This window comes from Martes martes (genome assembly GCF_963455335.1).
Source record: "Martes martes genome assembly, chromosome: 16".
Lineage (NCBI taxonomy): Eukaryota > Metazoa > Chordata > Mammalia > Carnivora > Mustelidae > Martes > Martes martes.
Window position 1 is genome coordinate 9081565 of NC_137904.1, and position 12849 is coordinate 9094413.

The following is a 12849-nucleotide window of genomic DNA, read 5'->3' on the forward strand; positions in this document are numbered from 1 at the left end:
TCTGTAAGAGGAAATTCATCCCCAATCCAGCCCCCCCCACTGTGATTAGACTTATGCCAGAAGCTTAAAAAAAAAACCATTTGGGATGGATCTGAGAACTGGAAATAAAAGCCATTTTGTCACAGGACACTGCCTTTGGCTGTGACCACTGGGCAGGGTTTTCTATGGCTCTGAGAGCAGTGCCCTCCTGTAAAGTGGATTGTGTGCTTTTGCCAAGCTGTGTGATTTCAGAGGGCTGGTGGACGGACTCTGGTGTCCTCTGTGGTCTCGTGGCAGAGAATGTCAATCAACTCCCACTGCCACTGCACGTGACTGATAGGAGAGTGAGACAGAGCGTGGGCTTTGCATTAGATACACCTGGGTCCCTGCACAGTCTAGCCACAGGGCCTGATGGGGCTGCCGTGTGTAAGTCATACCTCTACTGAAGGGACATATTTCTACTGAACGATTAGTGCTTGTTTCACTGAAATTCAAATTTCACTGGGCATCCTGCATTTTTTATTTGCTAAATCTGGCAACCGCAGTCCTTGAGCAAATTTCTCAAATTCTCTGAGCCTTAGTTTCCCAGATGTAAAGTGGAACAACTGTAAAATCAGCCTCGTAGGAGAGTATTAAAGTGAAATTTGTACAACACTTGGAGTCCAGAGCCGGACACAAAATGAGCTGTTCAGGAGATGGTACTTACTACTGTTAGTTCCCAAACAGATGTTTTTCTCAATTTCAGCTATGTTGTCACAGGTGATCATAGAGGTAACATTAAGTTCTATGATCAGACCCTGTCCATTGTTACCTGGTAGAGCAACTTCAGGCTGAGCTCCATAAGGACCCTGTCATTTTCCAAGCCCCAACAGCTCCCCCCACCGCAAAATCAAACTATCCTCCAGAATGCGCTCTAAAAGGTGACCTTTTTATTGTAAGGTAACTTGTTAATGAATCTAGGACACCTGGATGGCTCAGGGGGTTAACCCTCTGCCTTCGGCTCAGGTCATGATCCCAGGATCCTGGGATCGAGCCCCATATCGGGCTCCCTGCTCAGCAGGGAGCCTGCTTCCCCATCTCCCTCTGCCTGCCTCTTTGCCTACTTGTGACATCTCTCCCTCTCTGTGTCAAATAAATGTCAAAAGTCTTAAATAAGAAAATAAATAATAAAATGAATGATAAATAAATTAAAAAATAAAATTAAAAGAAAATTAATTTGCAAATAAAATATTAAAAATTAACAATTATAATAATAAAACTAATAATAAAATAAATAAATTGATAATTGCCCAGGTTACATTTCAAAGCAGAGTTTTCAGGACACCCGACTGGTTCAGTGTATTAAGCATCTGCCTTCTCGGGTCATGAGGCCGCGTCCTGGAGTGGAGTCCCGCATTGGGTTCGCTGCTCAAAGGGGACTCTGCTTCTCCCTCTGCCTCGGTCCCTCCCCGCTGCCTGTGCTCTCCATCTCTCTCTGACAAATAAGTAAATAAAATCTTTAAAAATTTTAGGGCAGAATTTTAGAAATAACCTCTAAAAAGACGAGCTGCCTGGAAGGCTCATTCGGTGGAGTGTGTGATGCTTGGTCTCGGGGTTGTGAGTTTGAGTCCCGCCCTGGGTGTAGAGATGAATTCAGGTATGAGAAATAACCTCTAAAAACAAAGAATTTTGTCATTTTTCTCTACGGATAGATAAAAATCTATGCCCACATATAAAAACATGTGAGCCATGTTATGTTGGGGCTCCCATTACTGAACAATTGGAAAGCGTGTGCAAATACAGAGGATCTTTGGTCAAAGCAAACTGTTGGACTGTTACCGATGGGATCACAGTTCAGGATTTCAGAAACCCACCTCCCAGGCTTCCCGTACAGGGTGGGGGGTCGTCCTGCTGCTCCATGGCCACAGACTGTCCAGGAAAACAGCTGGCTCCTGGCCTGGGGGGATCGTTTTCAGCAGCAAGGCGCGAGGGAAAGAAATTCTCTTCCCAGGCCAAGTTTTCAGCCTCCTGAGCCCCCAGCAGCATGTCTGCGGCCTCGGGGGAAGTCCTTGCTTGAAGTTTCTCTGTGTGCCCCTGGTGTGGGTTGGGCCCTGAGCAGATGAAAGCTCTGGTACTAGGCCAGCCCTGGACACTGGGGACGGTAGATGCCACCCACTCGTGCAAGCAGGAACAGGATCCCACCAAACAGCTATGCAGATGAGGAAGGGACCGACTAGGACACAGCGGGGGTGACCTGCCCACTGGGGACCTGACATGCAGCCGGGAGGAAGGGCAGGATCTAGGGCAGGATGGCCTCGCTGTATCCCTGGGTCGCTGCTCCTCCCCTCTTTCCTATCTACCTTGTGTCTCTGTGTGTGCACGTGCGTGTGCATGTGTGTGTGTGTGTGTGTGTGTGTGTGTGTTGTCAGTCCCCTCTGTTCCTCTCCCCTCCCACCTCCCCCTGCAGTGCTGTCCCTTCTCTGCTTCTCAGTCTGCTGCCCCATCTTTCCCAACTACCTGCCACTGTGTCCAGGGCAGTCAGCGTCATCTCTCAGGCCCCAGGCCACCTTTCTTGCATGCTCAGGCCAGCCTCCTTAAAGCCCAAGCCGTACTTCCTGGGAGAGTGGCAAAAGGGGGCCCTGTGGGGGACAGGGGTCCACCTGGCCTATGGGCCAAGTGCAAAGGTAGCTGTCGGGGTCGGGGCCAGGGTGCAGGGAACGGGCCCCGCTCAGGCCCCAGTCCCAGTGTGGGGACTGCCCAGCACCTTCTCCCCCTTACCACCCTTCTCCAGCAAGCTCTAAGGCCTATACGGATGAGGGGAGGTCAGGGCCCGAGTTCTAGCCAGGCCTGCAAGCCTCTAGGACCCAGCTCTCAGCATGGACTCAGGCTGGCACCAGCCGACCCGCTGGGTGACCTGAGACAGGCGGTGAGTCATCTGCGTGTCTCAGCGTCCCCAACTACGGAACAGGGAAGAGAAGACTCCCTCCTTCTTAGTGTGCCTCTGAGGACTGGATAGGGATGAACAGACACGAAGAACTTGGCACGGCGGTTGCTGCAGTCAGTGGTGAGAATTCGGTTCTGAGTGGCAGCAGCAGCAAGAGAGAAAAGCCCAGAGACCACCAGGATCGCAGCTGTAGCTGACCGGGGGGCTTACCACCCATTGCTGTGCGGACCCACACGTGCCAGGGGACCGCCGGGGTCTGTGTGAGAGGGTGTTACCAGAACCGATTGCCCTTTGGGTTTCAGTGGGTGCTTGTGGGGATGGTCCAAGGAGACTCCACACCGGGTGCTGTCAGAAAGTAAGGAAAGTTCTGTCAACGGAATCCAGTCTGTGGGATCGTCAGGGAAAGTAGAGGAGAGACTCAGCTGTAGATGTAACCCCAGACGTGGGTGTGCCAAGTGTACACGGAGAGCATGGCAAGGGCAGGCCAAGGGCACTGGAACAAGAATGGTGGACGAAAGGCAAGACGGAAAGCCCACTTGGACCTCCGCTCTGTTGCTTGATTGATCAAAATGGGGAAAGAACCCTAAAGGTCTTCAGAGCGTCTCCTAGAGGCCAGAGCCGCACAACACTGTGAGTCCACTGTCCAGGATGTCACCCAGAACCAAAGGGCCTGACACCCAGAGAAGAAGGCAATGCAGGCACATGCCGAGGGAAGAGAGGATGCATGCAGCCCTGCATTGCCCGCCTGACGGGTCTGCAGGGGGCGGCTATGGGACAGAATCCTGTCCCTGAGGGCTGGGGGCCTGGCCAGGGGAGATGGCTGGCACCCTCTGCACCCCCATTCCTCTTCCTCAGTTCAGCCTTCAAGCCCGAGAGATCTGTGAACCCCCCGAGGGTGGGGAACGAGGGAGTCGACCCTTCCTGCAGGCCTGATTCATGCACTGGGCGGCGGCCCAACAGAAGATGTGCACGTGCACAGGGGTTCCTGCACACGCGCTCATTCCTCAGGTTCCAGGTTCCAAAGCTGTGTCCTGGCAACAGGCCCGGCATTGTGCTCTAGGCCTTCTGCCGCGACTTGGCAGCTGAAGGAGAGCGCTGCGAGCCTAGTTCGCTATCCTCAGCATCTGGCCTTACCGGACTGCTCTATGGGCACCTCCTTGAGCAGGACGTGCCCCTCCTCCCAGCCCCCAGCTGTGCGGGGTTCCCACCTGCCAGGAGGGCTGGTCCGCCCCCACCCCGCTCACTGTGGCCGCAGACTACTCTTGGCGCCCAGGGCTCGTCTGGCGGCACACGCCCGGGGGTCCACTCGCAGGCGGTCCTCCAAGTACCCTGCGAGGTGGCAACCGCGCTCAGTCGTAGGAGGTTGCAGAAGGTACTCCTTGATCCTGGAGACCCGGCGCTTTCTTCTGGGGCTCCTCGCCTCTCTCTGCAGGTGGGGCTCCCGGGTGAAGGCGATGCTCTCGGCTCCTGGATCACAGGTGTCCTGCCACCGCCGCTGTGAGTCCGTCGTGGACACGGTCCCCCCCTGTGTGCTGCAGAAGCGGGTCGTCACCAGGCTGCCACCCTCAGAACCCAGGAATGTCCACGATGTCCCCACGGGGGAGAGGGTATGCAGAGACCCCAGAGAGAGCGGCAAAGGCACGGCACAGGTAGAGGAAAACCCTGCACATCCAGAGGGGCAAGAGACTCACAGGAAGGACCCTAAAGGCGCTGGGGCCCCACAGGGGGCATTTAGGCCGCTGGGGGTCCAGGGAGGCCTCTCTTCCTTTGTGCCCAGGCCTGGGCCTTTGCAGACAGCCATCCCCCGGCAAGAGAGCTTGGAAGAACCATGCAAGGGGAAGTCCCCCAGCTCCCATCGGAGCTCCTGCCCCACTCGAAATGCCATCACCAGTTCCTATAGTTCCACCAGGGACTGCCACCCGGTGCAGAGGAGGAGGGGTCTGGCCACAAGTCAGGCCTCGCGGCCCCCGAGGTCCTCCAAAAAAGTCAGCCAAGAGAGCCCCTTGTGTCCCGCCGGAGTGCCTGCACTTTCTCAGAAGAAGAACCAGCTGGGAAAGGATGCCGATACCACCACCCGGCAGAAGGCAACGCAGAGGAACTGCTCGTCCCCAGCTGACTGTTCCAGGCCCCGAAAACGCAGGGTTTGTCTGCTGCCACACAGGCGAGGGGAACCTCTGAGGCTGCCTTCACCCCCTGATCCGGGGTTTCGAGTGACCGCTGAGGACCTGGACCAGGAAAAGAGAGCTGCTCTCCAGCGCATCCAAGATGCTCTCCGAGGGGACACAGAGACCACCTGCAGCTGTGGCCCAACTTCGCCATCCAGTGCCTTGGCCCCGTCTGCTGCAGTGGCTGCTCCCCTGCCAGCCTCTGACACCCAGGTCACCCCCATGGGCTGCTCCCCACCTTCGCAGCCTCTCCTCTTGGGGTCTCACCCTGGCTGCAGTGGGAGCTCCTTGCCACCTACCCAGGCCCTCTCCACGTTCTCCAGAAAGCGCAGGGCCTCAGTCACCGTCCCCCCAGGCCTGCCAGCACTGCCCGGGAGTAGTGGTAACCCGGGACCCACTGCCCAGGCCCCATTCGGGGCTGTTGGTGGGCAGTGGCCCGGAGCCGGCACCCTTCACAGCTCTCCCCAGCATGGACAGCCGGCAGCTCAGGCTCCAGACCCACTCCAGGCCCTGAGCGCAGCTCTAGCCCAGCTATCCTTGGGCAGCGGCCCCCAGGCGGGTTATGTGGTTCCCTTACCCGCATCTGCCTCCCGGGGCACCCGTGCCAGTGCCCAGCCAGGTGCAGTTACCTCCACTGCTATACTCACCCCTGGCACAGCCGCTGCCCCTGGCTTGGCAGCTGGCCCCCATGCTGGGCCCAACAGCCAGCAGCCCCGCCCCCCAGCTGGCAGCACAATGCTGGCCCCCAACAGCATGGGGCTTTCGGCAGCACCCCCAGGTTTGCGGAGAGGAGATGATGTTGGAGATCTGTGCTCCAGCTTTGGGGCTCTCAGCATTACAGCAGGAACGAGCAGGGCCCCAAGCGGCCCGCAGGGCTCCAGGGCAAGCCTGGGCCCAAACACAGGGGGCCGCCCATTCCAGAGCACCCTGTCAGGGACCGCTGGAGCCAGCACGATGAACCACGCTGTGGCGGGAGCCCCGAGGGCCCCTCCCTCCAGTCACATCCCCAGGCACCTGACCAAGCAGAGGTCCAGCTCAGGTGGCTGCAGCACTGCCAGCAAGGCCGCCGGCGGGGGTGGGGGTGTCCTGGCCTCTCCTCCTAGTGGCCCTGCCTCGCTGGTCAGCACGGCCCAGAGCAGCCTTGCCACCAAGACCCCCTCATCCATTGCCCAGCACTTGGTGAGACGCAAAAGAGCTGCGCCGTGGAACAAGCCATCTTCCTCCACATCACAGCCCACTCCCTGGGGGCCCAAGAGGCAGAGGCTCGGCTGAGCCAATAGCTTCCGGGAGAAGCAGCAGGTGTTGCACTTCCTCCCAGGTGACACCGGTGCCAGAAGAGTGTGGAATGGGAGACACAAATCGAGCCCCGACCTTGGCGGGCCTAGAGCAAAACCGGGCTCCCAGCCAGCCAGCCAACATTGGGGAAACTTCCCAATCCCTGACCCAAAATTTTGAGGGAAGGTGGGGGCTTGAGCCCTTGTCCGTGATCCCAGGGGCCACGGGCCTTGGGACAACACACGGAGATCCGTGTCCCTTTGGCCTCCAGTCCCACAGCACCCAGGACTCCTGCCGCTGCCCACAGGTTTCCCCTCCCCTCTCCCCATGTTCTTCCCAGAACCTTTAGGGAGTATTTATTTAATTAAAGCCTTGTTCTAGTTTCTTTGCATAGCTGTCCTGAGTCTCCTTTGTGGGTCAAGTGTGCAAAAGTTGGGACTCGAATGGGAGTTGGGTGCTGGAATGGGAAGCCAGACGCCATCGTTTCCAGGTTCCCGTGGCCCAGCAGAGTGGGTAGGGCTAGAAGGATGGACCCTTGAAGAGTGAGAGTAGATTTTCAGTTTTGGGGATGGGCCTGGGAGAACACTGACCTGGGGAGGGCAAAATGGGGAGACTCACCCTTGCCTATTGGAAGCGCTGCTTCTCTCCCACTGGGGACCCCACAGAATCTTTTTGCTTCACAACCCTGGGGCAATGGAAAGACACTCCTGGCCTAGAGTATGGGTGTAGCATCAAAGATTGTGGCTCAGGCAAAGGAGGACAGCTTTGCCTTGAGGGTGTGGCAGCCTCCTGAACGCTGAGTGACATCCCACTTCACACAAGCACCAGCCTCCCTCATTGCATCTCTTCCCTCTACCAGGCATTTGGGGTGCTGCTTCCTGATGGCCCTGGGGAGAAGAATGAGGTGCAAACAACTCATCTGTGAGAGGGACAGAGCAGGGACGACAGCTGAAAGGACTGTCACCCTGAAAAACTCCTCAGTCCCATATTTTTTAGATATAAGATAACAACCAACAAAGGAGGAGGTTATACATTAGTCACGGGTCTTGTAGGTCAACCAGAGGGAATGGGAGTCCTCTGTCGACCATAGTCTTGTAGGTAAACAGAGGAGGGTGTGCCTGGCCCAGCAGCGTGGAATTGATAGTTGAGCAAGCGCATGTAAAGGGATTATTCTAACAGCAGGTTTTAATGACCCTGGCAGGGGTCAGTGACCAGGGTCAGTGACCAGGGCATCCCCAGCTGCTGGGCTTCAAGGACGTGTATCCTCCTCTCCACCGGAGGCCTGCTGCTAGTACAGGTTTTCTCAAGGTCATCGTCAAGCATGCTTGCGTGACCAGTACAATTCCTCATTAGTGATATTTCAAGCAGTCTGTTATTCTGAGGGATGGTTCCGTTTCCCCCTTTTTGTTAATGCAGAAGCAGCAAAATCCGTTTTGCAAGTTCTCAAACCATTCGTCGTCAGAAAGATTTCCGTGAGCATCTGAGGACTAAGCGTAAAAAGATTATAACAATAAAAAGTGTCATCATTCCACCTATAATGCCAAGACCAGTTTTTGGATCCAAGCAAAGGGGTTTACATCAGACAGAATATCATTAATCCTTTGGGCGAAACTGACTCTTGGAACTGATTGTAAGGATAGCGAGGAATGGCCTGAATAGTATCTTGAAACTGTTTAATATCCACAATTAAATTACCACCATAATGACTAGTAATATGGCGAAATCTTGTTCCACAGTATTTCTCATTCATTATAGGTGTAGGGAGTAACACAGAAGGAAGAAACATTGTAATCACACAGAGGGTGAAGCCTTATAGTTGGAAGATCTTCTCTCCTATATATATTACAGCTTCTTCTAAATCAGAGACTCTTTCATGAAATCTTTGATCTAGGACTGTTTGTGGATGCCAAGCCTTGCTAGCATTCTCGTGCCATTTTTGCACAAATTGGGTGTTTTGTACGGTCTGATGCAAGGCCATTCCCGCAGTGGTAGCCGTAACAGGAACGGCTGTAATTCCTAGAATAGTTCGGTCGGAGGCACAGGTGACAACCCGGATTTGTGATTCTTGTCTGAAGTGTGTGATATGTGTGTGGTGGGGCAGAGGTTGGGGGGACAGTTTTGTGGGACTGAGCCCCTGCTCTCTCCAGGTATCTATGTCCACATAGATAGTGTCAGATTTGAGTTACATTGTAGCACACCTAGCTGGTGTCAGAGAATTGTTGGTGAGTGGAACACACCCTCCCACACCCGTGGTGGAATTGGGCACAGAACCCTTGTGATTCCAAATATGAGAATGTACAAAAACAAAACAAAAACCTCACACTTTTTGCTAGTTTGGCTAAAACAGAAAGTCTAAAATCAAAGCCTGGTTTACAAATGCACGATGTTATGAGAAATGTTGTTTTATGAAGGTTTCATTTCACAGGCATGATTGATTACATAATTGACTATTGCCCATTGATCGTCATGTCCAGCTGTCTTCTTTCCGCAGAGGTCTGGCTGGTGGGGCTCAAGGGTCCATGCCTCTAATCACAAGTTGACCTCACTGCCAACCAGCCCCAGTTCCTAGGTGAGGTCCAAAAGCCACCTCATTAACATAACAAAAGAAACCTTCATTGCTATGCTCATTGGAAATTACAGAGGTTTTCTGCCTGAAATGAGACACAGAACAAATAGTTCTGTTATATTTCTATTTCAGAGAAATAGAAAGCAAAGGAATAATCTAAGGAATATAAAAAAAACCCCAGATAAGTGAATAAACTTGATGTATTTTTCTAAGTTTTCAATAACTTTCTTTTTGTAGCATGCTTATAACATATTATAAATATAAATGTAATCTCATTTGGTTATCAGTGATATTTAAAACACAGGGATATGCCAACAATATTAGTTTAAATATTGTCTTAACTCTCCAGATATTTTAGTCCAAGAACATCCATTTTTAATTATATATTGTTTTGAAAATTTAACAACTGAACTAAGAAAAAAACTATGAGTTCTTTCAACAAAGTGAATATTTTGTTGGAAAAAAAGGCTAGAAAAGTTATATAGTATTATATACCAACATCTTACCTCATAAAACTTACCAACTTAAAAATTCTTAAAAATTTAAAAGATTAAAAAAAATTTAGAAGTGTGCCTGGATGGCTCAGTGGGTTAAAAGCCTCTGCCTTCAGCTTGGGTCGTGATCCTAGGGTCCTGGGATCAAGCTCCACATTGGGCTCTCTGCTCTGCAGGGAGCCTGCTTCCTCCTCTCTCTCTGCCTGCCTGTCTGCCTACTTGTGATCTCTGTCAAATAAATAAATAATATGTTTAAAAAAAAAGAATCACTGCTCAATATAGTGATAGTAACATCTCATATGAGTACAAATATACACATAATTACATAAATACGTATATTTATGTAAATATAAAAATATAACTTTTCTCATTGATGGAAGCATGAGAAAGTTGCTCTTCTGTTTATGCTTCCGTTGCCATAAATGTGTGATTAATTTACCCCACCTGACCCGAAAACTGATTTGAGATAGCCTATACAATGAAATCAGTCCAACAGTGTAAAGGTAATCCAAAAACTTGTAATAAAGGAAAAGGTCAGTAAAATCATATAAATTCAATAGTATGTTTACTGTGTAAAGCACATGACAGTAACACATTACGTTAAAGAAAGATCTAATCCAAATATTCAAGGATGATTTATCACTAGAGTATCATGCAATGTTTCACTGTGCTAATATATATAATATGCATATATGTGTGTGTGTGTGTGTGTATCTTGGTAGACGTCATAACATTTTTTAAAAGATTTTATTTGAGAGAAAGAGAGAAAAAGCACAAGTGGGGAGAGGGGCAGAGGAGCAGGAGAAGCAGACTCCTTGAGCAGGGAGCTCTACATGGGGCTCCATCCCAGGACTCCCAAATCATGACCTGAGCCAAAGGCGGATAGATGGTTAACCTACCAAGCCACCCACAGGCCCCATACCAACATTTTATAAACTTCAAATTTTGCAGTGATTACAAACTTTGAAAACACTAGGCATAAAAGGGAACTTTTTTTTTAGCACAACAAAACCTGCATATTTAAAGACATCATATATGTAATGAACAAATTTTAAGACATTACCCCCCTTTCCAGTTGCTCTTTTGTTGAACTTGTTTCTCTGACTTTTCAGGAATTCCACATCTGGAGCTCTCTATAGTTTACTTTCCAACCTTGGAACTCGGAACTCGTTAATACCATTCAACTAATGATATTCCCTGGTTTGGCCCTGTCTGTCACCTTTGGAGGCTAGAAGAGATATCTACTTTCTAAGGAGATAATTAGCCATTCAAAAAACCCTCCAATTTGCTAATAGGCCAACTAGAAATTTAGGAAAACCTGTACAGTTTTAATGGATATGAACAATTCCTTCTTTGTAAACTATCTTCCTGGTTTATTTCTCAATTTGTATATGCATTTTATATTCTTGTTTTTCTAAGAATATGAGTATATAGTATACATGTATGTGCACATATTATGTGAACAGAGAAATGTCATAAATGTGTGATTCTCTAATGATGTTTATGGGTACATTGTGTTTGGTTTTATTTTTAGAACATTACTAGAAATATTAAGAATACAGATTCTATTAGGATATTTCTGACATAGAGTGTTGATCTCTGATCAATAGATCAGACAGACCCCTATAAAATAATTTGGGGAAAGGAAGATACAAATGGAAGAAGTAAGCAGAATTTGGAGTCCTTGAGATTATAAATAATAATGTCAGTTCTTAATATATTTCTTATAAGTTGTGAAAACGATTTCACTGTGTCTCTTATGGCTATGAATCTCAGTTCTGTTGAAAGCTTATTTTTGCCTTTTAAAAATTTTGTTATTATTTTCTTTTACGTCTCTTTGTTTAGTGTTTTGATTTCTTTTTCCTTTTTTATTGAATGTTTTTCTTACCTTATAATTACTAAATCAGAATCTCAAGTTATGATACTAAGTAATTGAAAATTTTAAGTCTCTAGTATTCTATAGAGATACATATGACTACAGAAATATGTTTTAAATATTGTTAAGTAAAAACAATTCTTAGGCACAACACAATTTAAACATCTATCTATCTATCTATCTATCTATATCTATATCGATCTATCTATATATATAAAAGTCAAAGTTTTGAGTAAAAGTTATAGCAAAAGAAGTCCACCAGAGTAGTTGCCTATTATGATGGGTTGATTTGGGGCCTTGTAATCAGAGATAGAGAGGGAGAAATAACATAAAATAAAATAACAGAGAAATTGTGCATGAGTTAGTATTTGTGGTAAAGACTGAGTCATTATTCACCCACACCACTGCCTCCTATGAACACAATGGAAGACTGTGTCTTTTAGACTCCGTATGAGTTGATTGCAACCATGGAAGTGAGTTCTGAATGATGAAATGAAAAACAGCACTTTTAGCATAATCGTTACACCTTGTGCGTAATCACCCCTTTGTTCTCTTTTCTTCTGCTTGTGAATTCAGCATCACAGATGAAAAGAACTTGGATAATTGACTTACCCCGGAGAGTCTGCCTGGCTCATCACACTGGACTATGACTAGGTGAGAAAGAATCATTTAGGCTGCTAAGCTGGCGAGATGTGGTGTCGGTAGAGTACCTAGCAATAATCACCCTTAACAGGATGATGATGGGGTACCAGGAAGCATATGATTGACTAAAAGCCGTTTCTGTGGGAGAAATGTAAAAGAAAAAGGGAAAAGAAAAACCGAAGAGGAAAGATTCTACACAACACTATTTTACAAAGCCTCCATACAAATCAGTGTTCATATGTATTATTATATAAGCAAAAGCAGAGAAGAGAATTCTTATTATTTAAAACAGTCACACGTTCAAGTTTTGTCCATATTAGAGTACTGGAACAAAATACTCCTTTCTGCTACTAAAACCAGATAACCCAAATAGAAGAGTTGTTTTCAGAAACTGGAAAACACGGCATGGGAGTGTGACACATAAGGCAAGAAAAAAGGAGGTTAAAGTCATGGTTACTTCATTTGCTATCTAAAAACACTTTCTGGATCATGGCACTGGAATGAGAAATCCAGTGGTAACTGTGTTGTCTTGTTGCATTGAGGAAACCTTTGGGGAAGCCTGAGCCAGCTGGTCATGCAAGGCAGAATACTCTAAAGGATGGAGGTAGGCAGAGGGATCCTTCTAAATTGTGGGTGCGTATTAATCTGTGCACACAAAGGAGTAACCTTCATCAGGCTAAGGAGGTGAACATTCTCAGGAGCTCTATGCTGGATAAATCAGAGATCACACAGACCTGGGAGTCATTTGGATAACTGGGGTGTTCAGGAGAGACACAGAATTGTTTTTTTTTGTTTTTGTTTGTTTTTTAAAGCAGGAATGAACTAACCTAGAGTAGACCTTCCCTACAAAGCTTAAAAAGAAGTGTCCCAACAGACCAAAGTAGTCAGTTAAAATGTACGTTATCCCCAAATGTATCTATGAATTAAAT